This window comes from Apis cerana, linkage group LG13 (assembly GCF_029169275.1).
Source record: "Apis cerana isolate GH-2021 linkage group LG13, AcerK_1.0, whole genome shotgun sequence".
NCBI classification, from domain to species: domain Eukaryota; kingdom Metazoa; phylum Arthropoda; class Insecta; order Hymenoptera; family Apidae; genus Apis; species Apis cerana.
Genome location: NC_083864.1, coordinates 1933629 through 1959170, shown reverse-complemented (window position 1 = coordinate 1959170; position 25542 = coordinate 1933629). Strand labels below are relative to the sequence as shown.

General features: G+C 20.9%; 2 long non-coding RNA genes across 2 annotated transcripts in view; one reads left to right on the top strand and one right to left on the bottom strand.

The window, feature by feature from the left end:
* Positions 1 to 11050, top strand: part of LOC133667138 (uncharacterized) — a 45613-nt gene extending 34563 nt beyond the window's left edge. The window contains exon 2 of the long non-coding RNA XR_009832299.1: positions 7158 to 11050. This is a non-coding gene — a long non-coding RNA (uncharacterized LOC133667138). The remainder of the gene's footprint in view (positions 1 to 7157) is intronic.
* A 7509-nt stretch (positions 11051 to 18559) lies between these two features.
* LOC114577413 (uncharacterized) overlaps positions 18560 to 25542 on the bottom strand; it is a 44553-nt gene continuing 37570 nt past the window's right edge. The window contains exons 2-3 of the long non-coding RNA XR_003697484.2: positions 24630 to 24731; positions 18560 to 18695 (exon numbers count right to left, since the gene is read on the bottom strand). This is a non-coding gene — a long non-coding RNA (uncharacterized LOC114577413). The remainder of the gene's footprint in view (positions 18696 to 24629; positions 24732 to 25542) is intronic.

The following is a 25542-nucleotide window of genomic DNA, read 5'->3' as shown; positions in this document are numbered from 1 at the left end:
AGTAACTTGATTAGAGTTTTCTTATGGAACATGTGATTTATTTGAAATGAGAATCTTTCAACAATATCTATGTATGATATTAATAAAATAATAGAAAATGAATAATCCATTTTAGCTGCATCATCTTTAAGTTATTCTATAAAAAATAAAAACTTGTATAGTGTTGTTTTCATTTTTATTAGAATATTACAAAACATGTTCATTTTTTAAATTACTTCTAAACAGATTACATTATCTATTGTATCTTTTATTATTCCATTTTCCTCCAATATTTTTTTTCAATCATTTTCAATTTCAATTTGTTTATAATATGAATTGTTATAGTTCATCTTTTGATAATATAGAGGAATTATTCTCTTAAATTTTTTTTTATCTAAGCGCAAAATAATTCATTTGGATTTAGATTATATATCGGCAACACATCAAATTCTTTTAAATTTATAAACTCTTTTGATTTTTTTTAAATTTATTTATATTTTTATTTATTAATTAAAACAATTGATATTTCCACTGATATTTTCTGTGTATAAAATATTATTTTTTATTAACTTAATTTATTATGTGATCATATTTTTTTTGTGAAATATTTATTTTTTGGAAAGCTTATTTAATTAGAATAATAAAACATCGATAATCGATTGTGATAGGCAATGATATTAATTTTTCGTTTATCTATTTTTCCAAATTATCTGAATTCATCTAATTAAGATATAATCTAATAAGATGATTTTAAATGTAATTTGTTTTTCTATATTTAAAACTTAATTTTGTCGTTTCTTTTTTTGATATTACATAATTACAAATCGATGTAACAAACTGTTTTTTAATGATCTTAATGTTTTGCTATCATTTTTCAAAACATGCTATATTACCTATTCATATATCTACATTCTATATTTTATATATATATATATATATATATTCTGTAAAAATAATCTTGTTTTTTGTATTGATTTTGATTACATTAATATAAAAAATTGATATTTTGTAAAAATATTTTCATTTTATTGCCAACACTTGTCAAAACTCAATGTATTATCGATTCATATCTTATTAATGTAAATTATATTTCTATTTTGATTCCTGTAATATGTATTTTAAATATTTAGATCATCAAACTATTTGGCCTTTTAATCAAAATTTCCTTAATATTATTATTATTTTTTCCATTTATACAATACTAATAATTTAAAATATAAATGATTTAAAATATGTTTTAAAAATATTTCTATTTTTTCACGCATTATCATTAATAATTTAATAATAGCTATGAATGTGATTTTATCTATCGCATAAAAATAATAATATCATAAATAATATTCTTATTATTAACTTGTAAAATCAATAAAATTTTTTGTCCTTTTATTATTCCTTTCTTGGTTAAGTTTTGATAAGTTTTTTTCCCTTGGATTGATAAATGTTTTAAATAATGATATTCTTTTTTTTTTAAATTAAATCTTTTTTCCGAATTCTAGTTATTGATGAGACTGATGTACCCCTGTATATTTAAATGCACAAAGATTCATTTCCTATATCCATGAAGAAGCTGTGCCTTTTTTGATTCTACATTCTTTTTTTCAAATTATCTGTTGTACAATATTTCAAGTTTTCATCATGAATTGTTTCTATTTTTTTTTTCAATATTCCATGATGATAAACACTTTTTATTTTCTTAGGAAGACAGATTTTTGATATGATACTTTGCTATATATCAATTATGAATTTTTTGTTCGTGCAGTTTTCTAAAAATTGCATCCTGGAAGAAGATTCTAGCCTGTTTTTTATAGAATATGTAGTTGAGCAGAACGAATTTAAAGAAATTATTTCATTTATTTCTTCAATTTTAATCGATAGGATCGATTTAATTCAATCGAATGGGATAGCCATTCATCAAAATCAATATTCAGAAAAGTGTTTCTCCACTAACGGAGTAAGCAGATATCAATGGGGAAATTATTGTTTTCTAACTCATAAAATCATGTTTCATAAGACTTTGGATAGACGAACTTATTTTTGATTCTTCAAACGATTTCCTTAAGAGAATTATAAGAGAATAATTAGTCAAGAACTTATATCGAAATATAAAATTGCCGATATTATTTATATTTCAGTTATACTTACATAACTCTTATAGAAATTGAAGTATATAAGATATATAAGATATCGAAATATCGGTATGATGTCATATGAAAAAACGGATATATCAATCTATATTTTTTTTCAGTTTTCTCAATACTTAATTTTTTAGAATTAATATAATTTTCATGACATTTTTAGACTTAAAGATTTACAAGCACATATATATGATACTGTTGTAATAGCGAAATTAGAATAATATATTTGTAAGTGAAAAAAAAAATGCGATATTTTGCGGCTGCTAGAATGTCATTAATCTCGTATTTTGTTTACAAGAATACTGATTTTCTTTCACAGCATTGATAAAATTATTTTTCTTTGTAATTATTTTACAATTTACGATAGGAACAAAAAGAATATAAACAAATGAATGATTCCAATTTTTATTATTATTTAATATTATATCAAATACTTCAGTTATAATTGAAGATGAAATTGAAATAGACATTATTGAAAATATTAAAAGAACATAGTAAAAAATAATTATGATAATCATGAAATATATATGAATATATTGAGAAAATTTAAGAACATCTGTAATTTCAAATTATAGATTCTAACATTTTAAAATTTTAGAATACAATAAAGTTAGAATTATCATGCATATATATGAATATATTGAGAAAATTTAAGAACATCTGTAATTTTAAATTACAGATTCTAACATTTTAAAATTTTAGAATTATCATGCATATATATGAATATATTGAGAAAGTTTAAGAACATCTGCAATTTTAAATTACAGATTCTAACATTTTAAAATTTTAGAATTATCATGCATATATATGAATATATTGAGAAAATTTAAGAACATCTGTAATTTTAAATTACAGATTCTAATATTTTAAAATTTTAGAATTATCATGCATATATATGAATATATTGAGAAAGTTTAAGAACATCTGCAATTTTAAATTACAGATTCTAACATTTTAAAATTTTAGAATTATCATGCATATATATGAATATATTGAGAAAGTTTAAGAACATCCGTAATTTTAAATTATATTCTAGCATTTTAGAATAAAATTTTAGAATACAATAAAATTAGAATACAATAACAATAAAATAATATACCAGAATTATATTCATTAGCTGAAATTGTTTTACAGTATCACAAACTCAAATGAGTATTAAAAATAGAAAATTGTTTTCTACTTTAAAATATGTATTATCAATATTAAAATTAGTTTCACTAGATATTATATCTGATTATACTGATTTTAAGTAACTAAGTATGACTTATTATCAAAATTATACTGACACCAGTATGATTTATTAACTAAATAAGACTTATTATTAAAATCATATTGACATGACATCATAGTTATAGTTATTCTCGTCTAGATTAAGTTGCAAAGTTCGTTGTTTTTTAATTATGAATTTAGAAATATATTTAATAAATTATATGCAATATATCCGATTTATTGTGATTTGTTAAATATCTTGAAAAATATGATACAAACAATTATTTGATATAAAGAAATACATTATGCAATATTAATAGTTTTTAAAAATTGATGCGTAAAAATTATATGAAGATCAATTTTAATTTTTTAAATGGAACTATGTAATATTTATTGCACTAATTAGTGCAGTCTACTATTTCCTACAAAAAAATATTAAGTTATTTATGTCGAAAAATTTTTAGTTTAAAAGATAACTTGAAATATAACATAAAACTTATTATATAAAAATAAAAATGGTATGAATAGTATCTTTTGTTTTTTATATGATAAGTTTTTGAATTTTAAAATAATATATTAAACTGCATCGATTAATATAATAATTTCATTTAAAAAATTAAAATTAATCTTCATATAATTTTTTTCTTATGCCCAGAAAAATTATTAACATTGTATAATATATTTTTTTATATTATTTTATTTGAAATATTTTTTATTATTCATAAATTCATAAATATTTTTCGAGATATTTAAAGAAATCATTATAAACCGGCATATTGTATATGTTATTTTGATTGATAATTTTTTTTCATAATTTTGGTAACTGAAAAATTTTGTAAAAAAGAGACGAGAATTTTTAATAAAAAAATTGATTTTGGCAAGAGTTTAAATTTGATAAATTTTTTTAGTGACATTAAGAAAATTCTGCAAAGCTTTAAATAGATAATAATCTTAGATACAATGTTCGGATTATATAATGCATTAAAATATTCCATCCAAATTGCAACAATTTTTGTCGAATTTCCAGAGAAACGTATTGTCATAGCAGAACTCATTAGCTTTTTGTTAACCATTTAATCTCTTCCTATCAATTACTTAAAAAATTTTTTTTTAATTTTCAATTATAGTGGTGGAATCAATTGTTTTGTTTGGTGGCAACAACTAATACAGAATGTTTTTTTCAATTCCACCAAATAGATAACATGATTTTCTTTGGAGATGTAATTCATTCAATATGTAACACTAATAGAAGAATAAAAAATAAAAAAAAAAGTAGAAAAACAAAAGAAGTAAAAAATATATCTAAAATTATAATCTCTAATTAAAACTTGACATTATATTAATATCAATTTTTAAAAAATTAAAAAGTAAAATAAATTTTCTGAATTAATAATTATCTATTCAATTTTTTTTAATAGTTTTTCCAATAAATTCAAATATAAACAATTTTTCTCAATCAGTTTTTGTTCAAAATAATATTGAAAAATCAATATTCTCGATTATTCTAGTTATTAAATTTTTAATTCCATGAATTTCAACGTTATTAGATTATTTTCACGAAAACATTCTTTAATTTTAATCTAGGATAGCTTAATTGGAATAAAGTCACACCTAGGTTAATAATTTTAATATATTATAATTTTTTAATTTAATTATTTCATTACAGCATACAGCCAAGTATATTTCTTCTCTATAATAAAGTCTACTTTTACTGCTTTATAAAATGGAGATTGTAGATTTATAATTGTTTTAAAATATCAAGAAGAATCGACTGACTGGCATTAGAATCAGTTTATTACATAAATCTTGATTAAGATAATTCAATTGGAATAAAGTCACACGATCTCAATAGAATTTATATTTTTTAATATAATCATTTCCTCGCTTTGCCAATATTTATTATTTATTATTTTTAATATTCATTGTATTATCTATCCATGTTTCATCGATATATACAATATTTCTATTTTACTCTTTTATTTATTTTATTTATTTTATTTCTATTTCTATTTCTATTTCTATCTTTGTTTTTTCTTCATATATTTCTCTTCTTCAAATAATGATATTCAATAATTTTAATTAATGTTCCTCTATTATTTACTGCGCTTTTCCTTGAAATCTATGATTTTTTATAATATATTATATAAACTATGAATTTTCCATGGAAAATTTATTTTTTCTTTAATTTGGCCGTTAACAATTTTGGATACCATAAATAGGCACCATCTTTTTTTTCAAAATAAAATTTTTTGTCAATTTTGTTTTAAATGAGATCGTGTTTCATCTGGAAACAACAATAGTTGGTCTTCTTCAGATTTTGAATACTCTTTTTTTTTTATTCTAAATATTATTTTTTTCTTATTGGTATCACAAAAATGATATCTCCAATATATGTACTTTTTTTATGAGATTCCATAATATTAATATATTTATTATTTAATTTTACAGTAATAACTATTATTAAAAAATAAATTATTATAAAAAATAAAAAATATAAATATAAATATAAATATATAAAAGACTATAAAAATTTTATAAATATTAAAATAAAAATACTATTATATAATACTATTATATAAATTAATAAATATAAATTAACAAACACTATGAATTAGTAAATAAATTAATAAATTAAATTAACTATAAACATTAATGTATTAAATATTTTAAATATTAAAAAGGAGAATTTAAAAGGAAAATTAAAAAATAATTGAGAAAAAATTTGCTTTTAGTAGTTCAGAAATCAAATAAATTATTTCATTTTTTCCTCAGTTCATTCGATGAATTCGTAAATATATTTAAGAAATTTTTTATTTTTGAAAAGAGTCGAATTAGTTTTCGAAATTTTTCTATTAAACATATTTATTTTTTCAATAAGCATTGCTAGTATTCATCAAGCCAGATTTTTAAATTGATGTAAAATGACACAATTTGATAGTTTTTTTCACTGAAATTTGTATTGAAATTTGAAAATGTATTCAGAAATTATTGTGATACATTATATAAATTTAAATAATAGTAAAAATTATATTTAGAAATGAAAATTTATTAAAATTTTATTTCAACAATTTTATTAAAAATGCCAATTTTATTTTTCTATATCTCATTTATCTGTATATATTAAATATAATATATATTGAATTTCATAAGTAGAAATATATTATTAAATTTTAATAAATTTTAATATTTATTAAATTTTAATAGACAATAAAAATAATTCTATACTAGAAATAAATACAATACGATTTCTAATATTTCCTATATTCTATAGAGATAATCCATTAAGAATGTTTGATTCTGATTTTTTTGATTAAATTATAATAAAAATTATAATAAATTGTAATAAAAAAATTGATTTTAATTCGATCTTTTGAATCGATTCTATATTATTAGATTTTTCTGAAAATTCTTTACTTAAGATTCGATAATTTAAAAAAATTTTTTTTTAAAGATAAATTTTCATCGTATCAAATCATTTACCGAATAAATAAGTATATGCTATCCCCTCTATCATTAAAGATGGCTCAATCCTTTTAGGCTTGGTGGAAAGCTTGACATATCTCTGTTTAATTTAACAGCTGTAGTGGGAATAATGTGACGTCATGTATTTTCCTCTAGAAATTCGTCGCAGAGGAATTGAATCACTTTTAGTGAGAGAGGGATGCATTTATTCAATAATCGCGTTCTCGAATAAATTGTGTGCTGAAATCTAATAATAAATTAAAATAAATAATAAATAGTAAACTGGGATAAATAATAAAAAATAGTCATGGTAAAATTTAATTTTTTCAGGATATATGTCAATATAATAATGAGTAATGCTGTTGTTTTCAGAGTTCTGTAAGGCAGAAATGCAGTTTAGTGACTCAATACTGATGACGAAAACTTTCTTAGTGTATTTTTTGATGATTTTGAACTCTCTTTTGATGTAGCGTTGAAAACTATCTGGATGTTGACACTGAATTTTATGAAACTGAATTCAGAACCATATTAATGAGGATACTGTTTCTTATTTTGAATCTATGGATAAAGATCAGAAGTGTAAGAAAGATGTTTGATAGATGAAGTTTTTTGAAAATTGATGCAGGAAAATAGAAATAATTTTTGTATCTATTGTACAAAAGTGAAAATCTAATGGGTTATTCGAGTGAAGATAAAGAAAATGGTCAGCAAAATATTCGTACCATTGATTATTTAAATTTAAGTAAAAGTAGTTGCTTTGTAAATGTGTAATGTTCATAAATGTGCAAGACAAGCAGCTATATCAAGCATTCAATCAAGCAGTAATGATTCTGACATAACAGAGAATTAATAAAATTAGAATGCAAAGAATAGAATTAATCAAAAACATCAATGTAGTTACTTATTTATCAATAATAATTTTTTTTGCATCAATAGACCTTTTTGCACCATTTTAACTAGGCTTTGCATCATTAAATTGAAATAGAATCATTGAGACAATGACAACATGTAATCAAAACGCTTTTAACAATAACTAAATATTCTTCAATTGTAATTGAAGATGAACTTGAAGTGAACAATGTTGCAAAGATAATAAAAAAAGAACATAATAAAAAATAATAGTTTTAATAACCATATTATATGAATATATTATGAATATATTGAGAAAATTTGGAAACATTGAACAGATAATACAGGACGATACTGTGACGATAATGCCATTTTTTTGAGAGAAGAATTTGAAAGATCTTTGGAATTGTATATTTATTAGAAATACTTCGGCATGGCTGAATTGTAAACGTAGAAACGACATTTTCCATTCATGCTTGAGAAGAATTATTGCAAACATTTCTTAGTTTCCTGAAAACAGAGAACTCTTTAGAGTGGCGTAGCGTTAGTTTGATTCTAGGAATTTTCCTTGGATTGATCAATTAGAAGACTGATTCATAATGTTATTGGCCATTTGTGTACCGCATTGAAGATCCTCGAGATGAACACGAAGAAGTTTTAGAAGATACGAAGAGATTTTAGAAGATACGAGCTTTTGAGAGAACTTTCGAAGTTCAAAACTGTTTGAATCTTAGAATTCTTTCAAAATCAGAATTATTTGAACTGTTTGAATTTCAGAATTTTTATAATTTTAAAACTTCTTAAATGTCAAAACTTTACATCTTAGAATCTTCCGGAATCTTAAATCTTATAACCTAAAACAGAACTTTAGAACGTTGTGAATCAAATAATAAACGTAAACGTTCATTAGCATATAAACTTTGCTCTTAATCCGTTCAGAATAGAACTTTGTAATAAATTAATTTTATTATTATATACCATAATTCTAATAGATTAGAGCAGCTAACAGCTTTACGATTAGATTCCAAAAAGAACATTTTAGAATAAACGAAAAACGATATATCAAAATTATAATATACATTTTATTTTTTCTTAATTTTTAATTTCATATTTATCAAAATAATTATTCAAATAATATATCTATGATAAAATTATTATTGAAAAACAAAAAATTGGTTTTTAATATAATAAAAGAAAGCTATTGCCAAAAGACTTTAAAAAGAGAAGAAAATGAAAAGAAAATTTAAAGAAAAAAGATAATTAAAAAATTGTTATAAATACTTTTAATTCTTTCGCTTCTAATAGTCGACAACATCGTGAACTAATTTATACATAGCTTCTTAGTTCCGCATCAAATACAATAGAAGGAATAACTCGAACAAATTGGAACCATATTTATTCATCTTTCGTTTTTTGAACTTGAATTTTGAACTTTCGACTATCATAGAGCAATAATTTAAAAAAAATATTATAAATTTTATGAATTTTGCGAATTATTGTAAATATAAATTGATATTATCGTAAAAATTTTCTGAAAGGTTTGAAATTATGTATCAAGAATTCTCTAAATTTAAAATGAATGAAAATTGCAAACTATTGGATTTTTCAAAAAGTAATTTCGTTTTTTCACACGAATTGAATATGGCTAATTGAATGTTTAGCCAACTTCATTCTAAACCATGTTGTTATTTTATATTTTGAGAGTTGGTTGGATAATTTCATGATTTATTTATAAGAAAAATTTGTTTGATTCTGTGCGGTTGTGTTTTTTCGTGTGTGATAATAAAGATGTAAGACCAAAAGAAGTATATTTACTTTTGGCATATTTTATTTTTTTATTACAGAAAAAATAAGAATATTATTTAGGTAAGAAAAAAGTTATATGAAGTGTATAGAGAAAATGTATTAACAATACGAAAATGTAAAAATTGGTTTTTAAAATTTTGTTCCGATAATATCAACATTGATTGAAAAAAACTGACTAATAACAACTCGAGAAATTGAATTATGAGATTGAATTTGTCGAATTCGATTGTTTATGATCACATGAAACGACTTGGCTTCATTTCGAAGCTTTGTTCCATATATTCTCAAAAAAAGAGATTTACTCCATCGTATTGATATCTGCGATTTGCTGCTTAAACGTGAGGAAAATGATCCATTTTTAAAACAAATCGTGAATGGAGATGAAAAATGGATCGTTTACGACAATGTTAAACAAAAACGATCACGGAGCAATAGAGATAAGCTGGCGCAAAGCAAATCGCAATTTGCCAATATTCATTAAAAAATTGATACTATCTTGTTTGATCGGATTTTAAGACAGTTGTTTTTTTTGAGCTTCTACCTAACAATTACATGATTAATTCGGATATATTGCAAACAATTGCACAAATTAAACAATTTCATCAAATAAAAGAGATCTGAATTAATTAACAGGAAAGATGTTTTATCACAATAACGCTAGATTTCACATGAATTTAATAATTCAAGAAGTTCTCATAGCTTAAATGAGGTTCTATCCCATCCACTATATTCGCTAAATCTGACACCCTCGAATTACTATCTGTTTCGATCTTTATAGAATTTTTTAAATGGCAAAACGTTTACTTTACAAATGAGGATGTTAAAAATTATTTGGCTTAATTTTTTGTAAACAATGATTAAAAGTTTTACGAGGAATTATGCTACTATCTAAAAGATAGTATTTTGGACCACGATGATTAAAATGTAATTAAATAAAATATATATATGCTATTAAAAAACAGAAATAAATAATTATGTGAATTAATTAAATTCAAAATATAAGGAATATTTTATTCTTTGTTAAAACTTATGCGTTGATGAGTCAACTGTTGTTTTCAAGGCAAGATATTCCAATAATATTAAAGAAATAAAACAACCGAAATGATCATCGATTATAACAAGTATATGGATGATATTGATGTAGCGAACCAATATACGACATCATATTGTTTTTTACATTAAACACTGAAGTGGAGAAAATTTTTCTTTTGGAAACTTAAAATCTTTTTAATGAATATATATGCTTATATTTTGTAAAGAAAAAGTTAAAAATAAAGGAAGAAAATCAATAATCCACAGAAAATTTCGCAAAAACATTTTGTTGGGATTTATTATATGATTCTATAGTTTTAAACATGAAATTGGGAAAACCTGAAACAAGTGACGAAAACGATCGTTTAGATGGAAAGCCTCATTTTATTTTCTTATGTCCAGAAAGAAAACACAAAGATTGTATAGTTTGTTCAAACCGAAAAATATTTGGAAGAATAAAAATCAATTTTTTTTATAAAATGTGCAAATGAAAATTAAGTTTGCATCCTGAAAATTGTTTCGAAAGATATTATATATTTAAAATTACAAAATCTGAATAAAACGGATTTATATATATATTTCATTCTTTATTTATTTAACCCCTTAACTTACAATATCGCGAGAGACATAGTACGTCGATTGGGCTAAATCTAAACAACGCGTGTGAAAGATGTACGATCGAGCTACACGCAACAAACACTTACTAATTTTCTACTAAGGTATTCGGATATATTTTTGGTATTCGGTACAGATATATTTTCTTGAAAGATATTAAAAAAATACCTTTAAAATTGTTGCCAAAAAGAATATTAAACATCATTGATGACAGTGAAAGTTTTGTTAACATCACAAAAAATGATTTTATAAATATTTTAAAATTGGAAAAATTGCTATTCAAAAGATTTCTGCAAATAAATTATGTGAATCACAAATCGGGTTACTGCTATGACTTTAAAATATACATTGATAGTGATAAAATAAATTCTAGTGATAGGGCATCCGAAAATGTGGATAAAAAATTATTATAATCAGTAATAAAAAACATACTTTATATTTAGACAACTGGTATTCCAAAACTGTTCAAAATTTTAATCAATAATAAAACTAATGTTGTTGGAACAATGCACTTGAACAGAAATAATATGTCAAAACATTTTTGTATAAATATAATAAATAAAATTAAAAAGAAGTAAAATGTAGAATAAGAAGTTGCAATGGCATACTGGGATTGAAATGAAAAGATAAACGATCAATTCAATTATAATTCAATTCAAAACCAAAATGTGTCATTAGTATATAAGGTGTATGAGTATAATAAGGTGAATGATTGGAATTGATCGGCAAGACCAAATGTTAGCATGCTTTCCTATAATGAGGAAATATATGAAAGGATACTGAAAAAATTTTTTTTTGTTTGATATTGCTTTGTTTAATTCCTATATTTTATTCAATAAAATAAAAAACAAACTTATGCTGAATATAAAATTGAAATAGCGGAATCATCATTAAAAAATATATCAAAGTATAAAGAACGATTATCGAACGGATTTACTAGAAAGACTGCATGCGAAACATTAAGGTCATTTTCCAAAACATATAAATCCAATATCGAAATCAAACTCAGCAAAAGTCTATAAAGTTTATACAAAACAAAAAATGTAGCGAAACAACGTGGAAAACATGTAAAGTTACATTACATGTACCAATATGCTTTGAAAAATACCACACAATCGAAGATTATTTATTGTTTATTTATGTATATTAAATTATTATTATTTATTATTAATTATTATAATAAATATATTTATAATATATAATAATATATAAATAAATATAAATAAATAAATATATAAATAAATATATTTATTATAATAAATATAAATTTTTGTAAATTTTATCAAGATATTAATGATAATTTAAAATGTGTTTATTTAGAAATTGTAATAAAAATGTTATTTTATTTATTATTCACTTCAAGATAAATTTTTCTTATTCAATGATTATTTGATAATAATTATTTATCAAACGTCTTGCAAAATAAAATTAGTTATACTTTATACATGGATTTACATATTAAAAGACATGATGAGATTGAACAATTTCAAACGTTCAGTCAAAGCATAAAATGGCTCGACGTGTAACCGACATTCTTGTTGTTTATGGCACATTGGAACTTAAATAGGTAAGGAGTTAAGTGTGTTATTTTAAATTAAAAATAAATATAAATTCCACAAATATAAATTATAACAAAGTTTAAAAACTATATTTAATATTTAATTAGTAAATAAAATTGTTAAAATAAATAGCAATTAAGGAAATGTCCTTTGAAGTTCAAATAAAAGTTTTAACATTAGATTTACGAAACCTATCAATTTGACGAGTTTTCGATTTTATGCATAAAAATTCTGAACATACAAATATTATTCTTTAGACATTATATATTGGTTTTTAATGATATAATGCAGCAAATATATATTTCTATTCGTTTTCTCTGGACCTATATTTTATTATTTCTAAATATTTCTAAATATTTCTAAATATTGTATATTTATTTTTACGAAAATCCATCAATTTGACAAGTTAATTTATATAGATCAATTATTGCGAAATAACAAAAAAATGAAATAACAATGAATAAAAAAAAATAATACCAAGCAAATAACGGCTATTTAGCAATAAATATTTAGCAATAAATGATCAAACAAGTTTGAACTAGTTATTTACAATTGTAATATGATAACAAATAATTCTTTTAATAGTGAATTTTGTAGAGAAAAGAAATAATTTTTGTAAATGAATCTTATTATTTTATAAAACAAATAGATCTACGTGAGATAATTTCAACAGTGTTTTATAAAAAATAAAAAAAATAAAAAAAAATAAATATATGCTATTTGGAAGCTTAGCAATTAGTTTTGTAAGTAAAGTTTCGAAAAAAGATGATTGGTCAATTATAAAGTTACAATTACGAGCTTTTCTAGCGATTTTGTGCTCAAGAAGCCTGAAGAAATATAAAAGCAAAATTTCATATTTATAGTCTAAGAAATAGAGAACCGATTTCTTTTCACAAATAATATCTAGAGTCAACTTCATCGCAATTCTTCAACATATACGCTTCGACTACAAAAAACGAACGAAGTCAGAAATTAAAAATGGACAAATTTGCTTTAATTTTTGCAATATGGGATAGATTTATTCCAAATAGTTGTTACAAACCTGACACGAATCTTATAATTGATTATAATTTTTGGAAAATTAATTTTTAATTCCAAGCCATAAAGATAAAAATGATAAAGATAAAAAAACAAGAGGAAATTTATTTCTTTAAATTTATTTCTTTAAAAGTAAAGATATAAATCTTGGATCGTCTTTTAAAAGAAGAAAAGATACTCACATTGGAAAAAGTCTTAATTTAAATGAAGCAACAGTTTGGATTATTAAGAAAAATGAAAAAGAAGTGTAGTTTCTGCAGGATCTTCGACATCCGCAAAATATGCAACTCATCCTTAGGTGTCAATAATTGAGAAAATGGAAAAAGCATTCAGCAATTAGATTGATGATAGCTGTCAAAAAAAAATTCTATTAAATGGTAATCATTAAAAAAAATTTAAAATACTTAAAATTTACTTAAAATACTTTGAAGAAGAATATGAAGAATCCTCTGTCAATTTAGATTTTATCACAAGTAAAGGTTGGTTTAAAAAATTCAAAAAGCGTTTTGGAATTGATAGCATAAGAATTTAAGGAAAATCTGCATCGATTGATCATGAAGCTGTCGAAATATATCCAGAAAAAAATTCAAAACATTATAAAAGAACAAGAATGGAGCAAATCAAATTTTCAATGTCGACAAAACTGAGTTTTGATGAAAAAAAATGCCCAGATTGAAAACAAGTTCAAGATTAGTGGAAGATGAAATGAAAATAATATTTTTTATTTCTTTTCGTTTTATCTTATATATATTTATATTTTTAATAAAAATTAAATTGCTTGTAAAGAATTAAAAAAAAATGTTTTTAACAAGTTTTCGCAATGTAATCCTTCTTTTTGTACTGGCTCTAAGTCTCATAATACGGCATTTTTTAGGAACCTATCTATCGTTTTATAGGAAAGTTACCTATATTACTAGATTTATAGTCATATTGATCTCGTGCTTTCAATAAAAAAATTCCATTTTTTGCTAAAGTTTTAAAAAGTTTTTTTTCAAATTTTTTCTCTTTTATTAAAAACATTTAAAAACAATTTCGACATTGTATTGAAATATAAAAACAATTTAAATTACTCAAATTCAAAATTTATAGAATATTTTATTCCTTATCAAAACTTATGTATTGATAAATCAATTGTTGTTTTGAAAGCAAAACATACCAATAGCATTAGAGGAATGGAACAATCGGAAATGATCATCGATTATAACAAGTATATGGATATTGATCTGGCGAACCAATATACGACATCATATTGTTTTTTATGTTGAACAGTAAAATGGTGGAGAAAATTTTTCATTTGGAAACTTGAAATCTTTTTGGTGAACGCTATTTTTGTAAAGAAAAAGCTGAAAATGGAAGAAGAAAACCAATAATCCATAAAAGATTTCGTGAAAGTATTTTATCGGGACTTATTGTTGATTCTATAGTTTTAAACATGAAATTGAGAAAGTTTGGTAACGAAAATGATCGTTTAGATGGAAAGCCTCATTTTAGTTTTTTATGTCCAGAAAGAAAACGTTAATGAAAAATATGTTTTAAAAAATAATCACATGCTCGAAGATTATTAAATTTTTGTAAATTTTATCAAGATATTAATGATATATGTATATTTATAAAATATGTGTTTATTTAGAAATTGTAATAAACATATTATTTTATGATTTGTTATTCACTTCAAGATAATAAATTTTTCTTGTTGATCATTTAATAATAATTATTTATTAAATGTCTTGTAAAATAAAATTAGTTGTACTTTATATATCAAAAAACATGATGGGATTTGAATAACTTCGAACGCTCAATCAAAATATGAAATGCTTCGATATTCTTGTTGTTTATGAAATCGTAATCGAAGGTAAGCGGTTAAAATGTTTAAGTTATAAAAACATTTTTAAATTATAAATAAATTATAAATAAATTTAAATTTCACAAGTATATATTACAAAATTTGAAAGCTATATTTAATGTAATTAGTAAGCAAAATTATTAAAATAAATCTGATTAATAATACAGCATTTATTGCAAAAGAAATAAAGAATTTAAAAAAAAAAATTTGGAACAAAAATCTATGACTGCTGATGAGACTCTAGCATTATATATTAATACCAAAGAGAAGGATTACAATAGAAATTCAGGACATAGAACATATAAACAAAAATTCAAATATGTTAAAAGTAATGATGAATTTCTATTTATAATTTTTTTGTATCGATAAAATTAAATGTAATAAATCGAATATATTTTATCATAATCCAATTCTATTATATATTGCTGATTTATAAAATTTATATTTTTAAAAAGAAAATAATGATCTTATAAAAACCAAAATAAATAAAATACAAAATCAAATTGATAATATAAAACGTATAAAATTATTTATTGATGACAAAGAAATCATAATAAATTATAAATTCTTTTTAACTGTGATAAAGATAAAGTTTGTAATATATTTATAACAACGATAAAATACAATTCAACAATGAAATATTATTTGCAGAACAATTTCAAAATTTATAAATAATATATATATATATAATAAAAGAAAATATAAATATGGAAAATTATCATTTTATCTTATTAACATTACATTTGTAGATTAAAATATTCGAATGCTTACTTCATTACTATTAATTATCATTTAAATATTAAAAAATGGCAAGTAGAAATAATAAAGAAAATGATCAGAAATTCAATTCCATATTTCACCAGAATTCCATTAGATTTATAAAGATTTTAAAAAAATCTTTTAAAAAATGTTTATATTTTAAAAAGAAAGTAATGATCTTATAAAACGCGAAATAAATGAAGTATTTTCTTTTTTATTTTATACTAACTGCAATATTAATTTTTTTTATATACTTTGTCTATATTTAGTCATTTTTATGTTATATATATTTTTAATGAAATAATAAATTGTAATAAAAAGCACTATTTTTATTTTAAATTAAATCTCCATATAAATTCAAAATAGAAAAGAAATAATTTTGTCCAGTTTCTATTATGCGAAACGGTTAAAAATCGCTTATGATTTAAAAAATTTTTCCATCAAACACAATTGATTTGACATAAAGTTCTTCATGTGATTGTAGATATGTATATTTTAGTTATGTTTGTATATTTAAGTTTTGAAAGAGAAATTTCTGTATATCAAGAAAACTTGAATAAATTCAGCAACATAGGTAATGATTTTTTAAAAAATTATCTCAGAATTTTACATATCAATAATACAAACCCAATTTTGTTTATTACATTACATTTGAATTAAGTGCTTATGACACAATAAAAAAGAATCAAAATATGCAACAATACGCCAATAACAAAAATATGCCAATTATGCAAGACAAATTACAAAAAAATGAAATTCATTTCGATCGAAAAAATTTACTATACAGCAGTATAAAAGAGAAGTTGTTGGTTGTTGTTGTTAGATGTTGACCAATTTGCATTATACTATAGACACATAAAAAATTGATTATGTAACAAAATTATCGATAAAAAAAGTTAATAGGTATGCAAAATTATAATTGTTTGATTGTTGAGAAGATTGATGTAATTATTGGTACTATTCAGTGAAAGAAAAAGTTATAAATGGTATAAATTTTTTTTTATTAAATATAAATATTTGGAATTTAAATGTTTTGTATGAATATATATCAGAAAAAAGAATACATTTTTCAAGTTTTTAGAATTTAGAATTAATAAAAAAAATATAATATATGAAAATTTACGAACTTAAAACATTTACCAAGAAATGATAAAAAAGAAATGGTAACAAAATGATATTTATTATGTCTCATTGAAAGGTATTTTTTAAGTACATATTTTAATTCAAATTCAAAAAAAAAATTAAATTCAAAAGTGTTGTATGTATTTATAAACATAATCCGAAAAAATAGATACCAATGCAAAGGGGGTTTATGTATTGATGTATTTTTCAGACTATATTATTTACATGTTGATTATTAAATAATTTATCTTTACCTTTATTATCTTTATTATTATGTTAAAATTAAATTTATTCTTCATTATGAATTAAAATTTTCTTTACATTTAATTACATTTAATTTCATTTATATCTCTGAATATCTCATCATCTATGTAAACGAAATGTGCATTTTAGGCACATGAGTATGAGTATAATGAGTATAATATGCGACACCAATTGCAACGAATATTGCGCCATATAATATTGATACCGTGCAAGAGTGCGTTGCAGTTTTAGGGTTGTGGCAGTGAGTTACTAAAATTCTAAGAATATATGTTTAGAATTGAAATGGATAATTTAAGGAAATATCAATAAATATGATTATTTAAATATTTTGAAAAAGAATTTGAAAAATAGTATTAAAAAATTGAAGATTTTAAATAGTTTTATTTTATAACAATAATGATTCTAAATATATCGTTAAAATGCGATATTGTATAATTAATAATTAATAGTACATTTTCCCAATTATCCAGTCATATAAATGTTATAGAAAATATTGGAAATCAATTAAAAATTAGAATAGCACAATAAAACACAGTTTCAATTAAAAATGATAGTTTCATTTAAAAAAAATAATAGAAGAATAGAAACAACTCGAATTTGATTTTATGGAAAAGTTAATAAATACCAAACTAATATCAAAGATTGCATGCTAATATCAAGTGTCCAACAAAATATTAATTATTAGTATTATATTATAATTAAACATAATGTTAATTATTAAACTCAACTCATTCATTATAATATTTATATTTTAATAACATTTTAATTTTATTGAATTTTTATAATTTTATTTTTTTCGTATTTAGATAAATTTATTTTATTTTTTTTTTTTTTGATTATTACTATATTTATTTCAATAAATATATTTACAATAGATATTTGTCTTATTTTTCTTCCCTCTTTAAAAATATTATTTTTAAAATTTTTTTATTAAATGAATTATATTTTTATACAATAATCTCCTGTATATCTATGACAACTGGAACTGAATTGTCGACCAGATGATACATGATGAGAAGCAACCTAATCAAAAAACGGAAACATTCATAATTGTAAATGATGAAAGAACTTTCCACTGTAATAAAAAATGATTAATATATATATTTTTTCTCCTCTCCTTTGGGTATCAAAATACACAATACATATCGAGATACAGTATTATAGCCATTTAAGCATTCACTTTCAGGATCAGAGTTTTTGAATAAATATAGTATGATATTCTCTGTATTATTAAAAATGACTCTATTTTCTTGAGATGAATTTCCATATGAGAAGCATATATAATGTTACATTATTATCATCATTATATTAAAGAAATACGTCATGTGACAAGGTTTCAAAAGAATTGAATCATTTTTAATAATAAAGAGAATATCGAAGTGTCAGTAAGTTCCTTGATGTAAGGTTCTGATATTAAATTGATAATGCAAAAACAATTATTTAAAATAATGATGAAAACGCAAAGACAAATATATTAATAAAAAATTAGATTACTTAAAAAATTATCTAAAATATTAATTTAATGTTTCAACATAAAATATCTTATATAAGATTTGATTTTAAATGTACACAAGTTTGTAAGTTAAAACGAAAAAACAAAATATAAATCATAAAATTAGATTCAAGAAGCAATAGAAATATTAATTACAAAATCTCAATTTAGACGACTAATAAAATCTTTTGGTGATTTATGCAAATATACTAAAAGATTAAAAATCTATGAGCAACATTTATACGATTTATTAAACCGTATAATTATATAATTTATTATCATCCATAGAAAATATATTAAATAGTTTGTAGAAAATAGAAAATATAAAATAATTAAAAATAAAAGATGCAAATATATTTTAAAATTCTCTAGTATCATTACAATTAATTTATTGCTTAAATGAGAAAAGTATGACTTAATTTTTTTAATATTATCGATCAATTCGGATAGTATTTGTTAAAGAATTGATTAGTATTATAAATGAAGAAGTTAATTATATATGAGCAAAAATAAATTAATTATTAGAGAGAAAAAAAAAATTAAAAAAAAAATAAATTAATAGCAGTTGAGGATCATGCTATTTATAATAATTGATGCAAAAATATATAAAATACAATATTATTACAAATCGGGCAATATTACAAATGAAAAAATTAATTATGCACAAGCAAAAATAAAGTTAAGAAAATCTAAAATTAAAAAAAATAAATTGATATCAATTAAATATATTATACTATTCATAATGACTGATGTAAAGAGTTATTAGTTATTATATAAATTATTATATATTTATATGCTATTAATGTGATAATATGCAAAAGTACATTTAAAAAATTTAATAATTTAATAGCAATAAGAAAAATTAATTTTGAATCATTAGAGTGATTTATCTATTTTAGTTATCAGAATGAAGATAAAATATCTATTACATTTATCTTATTAAATTGCCAAAAAAAATAATAAACAAAATCAAAAACTAAAAAAATGTAAAAAAAAAAAAAAAAAGAAGAGATTCAGGAAGAATTTAAGTTTTAAAAAGAATTTTTGTTTTGAAAATACAAATAATGAAAAAAAATAGTAGAATATTTTTTTTCGAATTGTGAATCGATTATAATAAAAATTAATATAAAATTAAATTATAGATTTCAAATGATATTCCTTTTGAAATTATTTTTATAATTTCAAACGGCTATAAAATAGATAAAAAAAAAAAAATATTTGTTAAAAATATTACAGAAATATATGTTCAAATTATATTCATGGCTATAAATACCATACATTATAAAATATTAATCGATAGACTTCTTGTCATCAAAAATGCCATTTTGTTTTTGAACAACTTTCAGAAGATATAGAAGTGAAAAATAAATATTTTTATTTATGTATAAGCAAAATTGTGCAAAAAAGCAAATCATTAATAATTGTTATTAATAAATTTTTATTTATTAATGCGATAATTGTATCGTATTCATCGTTTAAATTTCATTTTGTCAGTAATGAAAAAAAGAAAATCAATAGTATTCAAAAAAATTTTTGAATATATTTTTTCAAAATATTATTTCTATATTTAAATTTCATTTTTATATAGAAATTAACTATCAAAAAGTTATAATGATCGAAACTTCAAATGTGTTTTCAGAAAATTAATGATAATAATTTACAAATATTTTTAAAATATATATTATTTCAATGTGTACATATAATTTACAATTGAAAAATAATTTTTTCCAATTTTTTTTATATAAATATTCTGTTATTATCATAATTTTTTAAATGTTATATTAATAATAATTTCTGCAGACAATTTGCAGAAAAAATATTTTGAATAAAAATTAAATAATATTTATAAATATTTAAAATTCCAGAAAAAATTTGTTTTCAACAGAAAATCAAGATTATTTTGATTCTTTAAATGTTAAAATGCATTTTTGATTTCATTATGTTGTAGACGAATTCAATAATACTATATTATGATTTCGAATCTATAAATAATGCTAAAATAATTTTTTTCAGTTAAATATGCGATTAGATTATGAATAAATTAAACACTATATAAATGCGAAGAATTTGACATAAAAATATAAAAAGAATATGATAAAAAAAGTGTGATAAAAAGAATTAGAAGAACAATTTGATAAAATGCTTTGTCAATTTGTGAAAGATTCTAAACATTTATTGAGAAAAAGTATATCAATATCAAATGATTTGAATAATTAATTGTATAATTAGTTTTTGAATATCGTTTATTGAAAGATATATTATTTAATAACATTTTATTAAAGAAAAGAAAAAAAATTGTAAGGAAAAGATAACAGTTTTACACCAAATCAAGATATAAGTCTTTTAAAAGTGATTTAGTGATTTAAAAAAATTATGATCTGAGAATCATAAGGTGTATCCATCGTATCCATCATAAGAGTGTCAATGCCGATAAATATGCTGCAGAAAAATTTATTCGGCAATTTTGATATTAGAAAATATTAGAAAATATTAGAAAAATATAGAATAGAGAATCATATTAGAAAATAATGAAATTAGAAATGATAATTTATATAACATGAATGAAATAAATTTATTTTGGAAGAAAACAATGTGTAACATAATTCCTATTAAATTTCAGAAAAAAAAATAAAAAAAAATTATATCCTTCAGAATTGAAGTTAGTTTGCTATAAATCCAAATAAAACATTAATGAATGCAACAAAACAAATTAACGCAACCCTTGTCAAATTACACACACAAAAAAAATAGAATTAAAAATAGAATCTTTTGAATTTGAAATAAATTTGTTTGTAAATGCCAATAAAATTTGTAAAGCAATTCGTGTTAAATTGCAAAGAAAAAAATAAAAAAGAATTATATCAAAATTGAAATGGATTTGCTTGTAGATAAATTAAAATCGAGACAATTGGAAATATTATTCATTTATTTTTCAGAAATTTTTTTGCATCGATAAAAATGATAGAATTAGATGAAGAAATAATAAAACGTTTCTACTGATGATAATTTTAAATATCCAATAAAAATAAATATTTTTAAAACATACTATGTAAAAATTAATGGAACAATTTATGGAGCAAATATTTCAAGATAATATTCATGATATACTAATATACTAACAATCGTATCTAAAATATTAATTTATTTTAAATATAATTTGTTAAATAATTAACAAATTATAAAATATTTTCAATTGGATAACGAGAAGAAATATAAAAAAATCGCAATAAAGATAAAAAATACTTTAAAAATCTTTATTATTTTCTTAAGATTTTCTAGAATTAAAATACAAAGTTTTTCATAATTTATTTGTATTGCATTCTCAAATTCATATATCATAAACAAAAAAAGAAAAAAATGTCACAAAAAGAAATAATGATTCGCACAATTCGGAATAAAATAATAGTCTATTCTATATTTTTATGTGCTTCTGAGTATATATGTAAGAATTTATATATTTTATATAGCTTGCATATTCTATGTTTTATTCTGTCAATATGAATATACTGAAAATATGAAAATACTGAAAACTTTTGTCGAACATGAATTATTGAAGTTAGAAAAAGAAATGTAAACAGAAAATAAATTTAGGGATAAAATGATAACACATTACAAAATATATTTTTTATAATTATTAATTAAATATAATTATTAATTATTAATTAAATATATTTATATAACGAATATAAAAAAATTATATTTTGTATTCCAAAATTTTTGTTTTAAGTGTTATTTTAAGTTTTTAAGTATAATTAAATATTGATTTATAAATATAATTTTTAATTATTTTTTGCTCAAAATTATATGAACTTGAATAATTTTGAATTTTAATCTACTGAATTTTAAATTATCTTTTTTTTGTTATTTCTACCAAGCATTCTATTATATTCAGGACCAATTTTAAATTTTTCATAAAAAAATAATTTTGATACTTTATATATATATATTATCCTATTGGAAAATCCAATCATGTAATTTCATGTAATTCGAATATCCTGTTTAGATTAATTATTCATTAAATCAATATATTTTTTGTTTACTATTCATACGGCTTGAAATAAAATATTAATATATCTGTTTTTCCATGAAATTTAATTTCGGCTCAAATTCCATTTGCCAATGATTTAAAATGGATTCTTTCTTTCTTGTGATAATATGAATCATCTGAACTATTCAAATTAAATTTCTTTTCGTCATTCAATATCACTTATCTCAATATTTTTTTTAAATATGCATCTTTTCTTTATATTCAGATATTAAAGGAGGAACATGTTTTAATTTTTTATGTAATACTCGGTGTCTTAACGATTTATATTATTATATTTTTGAAATTGGAAATTGTGTACGTAAAATAGCTCTTTTTTCATGGTCTCTTAACGCTCGTGATTATTCAGTTGACTTTCTTTTTCTGTAATTATCAATATCTTTCAGTAAGTTTTGAATAATTTTATAATTTTTATTCATGAGTTTTGCAATTTTTGATATGGAATACTTTTTCAAATGTAACAATAGAATTTTTTCGATCTCACTTTAATTCAAAGACTTTCTTCTATCTATTTCTGAATAAAAATGAAAAAAAAATGTATGGTATAACAATGTTTGGGATTCTATTCAAATTCTTTTTCTTTCATAAATAGCTGAATAGCTAATAAGAAATTTACGCTCAAATATATTAAGTGTGCTATCATTTTGTTCCATCGTTTTTAATTTCTATTCCTAATTTATATTTTCTTCTGTAATTTCAGTAATTCATGTTCGATGAAAGTAACTTTCCATACGTTTATATGAAATAGAACATAGAATGCACGTGTAAGTTATAATATAATAAATATAAATTCTTTCATATATACTCAAAAACAAAAATATATAATCAATCATTTGTTCCAGACTATAAAATAAAGACATTAGATTCAATAAAAATTAGTGAAATCAATATCAAATTGTTTAGAAATTATAATTAGATACAAGTATTATTTTATTAAAGATTAAGAAATTTTAAATTTTAATTTTATATAACAATAATTTAATTAATTTATAAATATAATAACTATAATAATTAATTTGAATAGTTTTACATAAATTGTTTGATACATTATGATTTTTCATTATGTATAATATTTATAAGCTTTAGAAAAATATTTTATTTTATATTAAGATTAATTAATTAAAGTATAATTTTGTATTTTTTATTTAAATTTTATATTTATTTTTTCTTTATTTTTTTTATATCCTTGCGATAAGTGGATGAATATTTATATACTATATGTCGAACATATTTTTTAATTTGAAAATAAATAATAAGATGACAAAAGTGATTGTAATAAATAATAAACTAAAAATAATAAACTTCTGTGAATATATGAACGCGTTGTAGAAGTAAGTTTGATCATCTAATTTTTTCTAGATAGTAAATCCAAATTATGAAAAATTATTTTGTAAGTATTAAAAAATATGAAAATATTTACATTTTCATTCATATTTGATTCAATATTTGATTGATTCATGACACATTTCATTTATAAAAAAAACCAGGTTGATTTTCAAATCTTCAAATCTTCAGCCTCCACCTATAAAAAAAAATATAAATATTATATAATGTGTCTCTTCATTTTTGTATAAACAATTTTTTCATACAATGCATATTTTAGTACTTATTTGAAATAAGTTAACTAAAACATATATATGCAAATAAATTTAAATAATATTGAATTCATATACTATTTTATAAATTGTTCAAAAAAGCTATAAATACATAAAGTCTGATTATGTCCTAGAACTAATGAGAGAAAACAACTAACTAGAGAGAAAGTAACATTATATCCACGTTCAATATTATATCATTTCTAAGTGCAGTAATTAATTGAAAAAAAATACTGTGGATAGAAATCTTACAGAAAAAATATGGGTCTGATTAATCAGAATAGAAGATAAATTATTTTTACACGTATTTTTGTTTCTAGAGCGCTATTTGTCAACATGGATATATATACCAATTTGCAACAGAGAAGAGTAATAATAGATAGATAATAATAGATAGAGTAATAATAGAAGAATAATAAATGATAAGATGCATCAACTTCATAATTATGAAAATAATTGTTTTATTTATATATAAAATTTTTCTAAAATCAAATTCATGATTTTTAGGGGAAGTTTTTTTGCATATGATATCAAGAGGCCAAAGCATAATTCCCAAAAATATTAAAGATGGAGTTAGATTCAAGCTAAGCTTTTTTGTTCCTTTATTATTTTGTGATACTTATTTTCAGCAAACTTCTTCATATAAACATATAAATAAAAGGACATTAAATAATCGCAAGATACTCTTATTATTCTTCTGCGATAGAAAGAAAATATATCATTATTAAAATTTATATT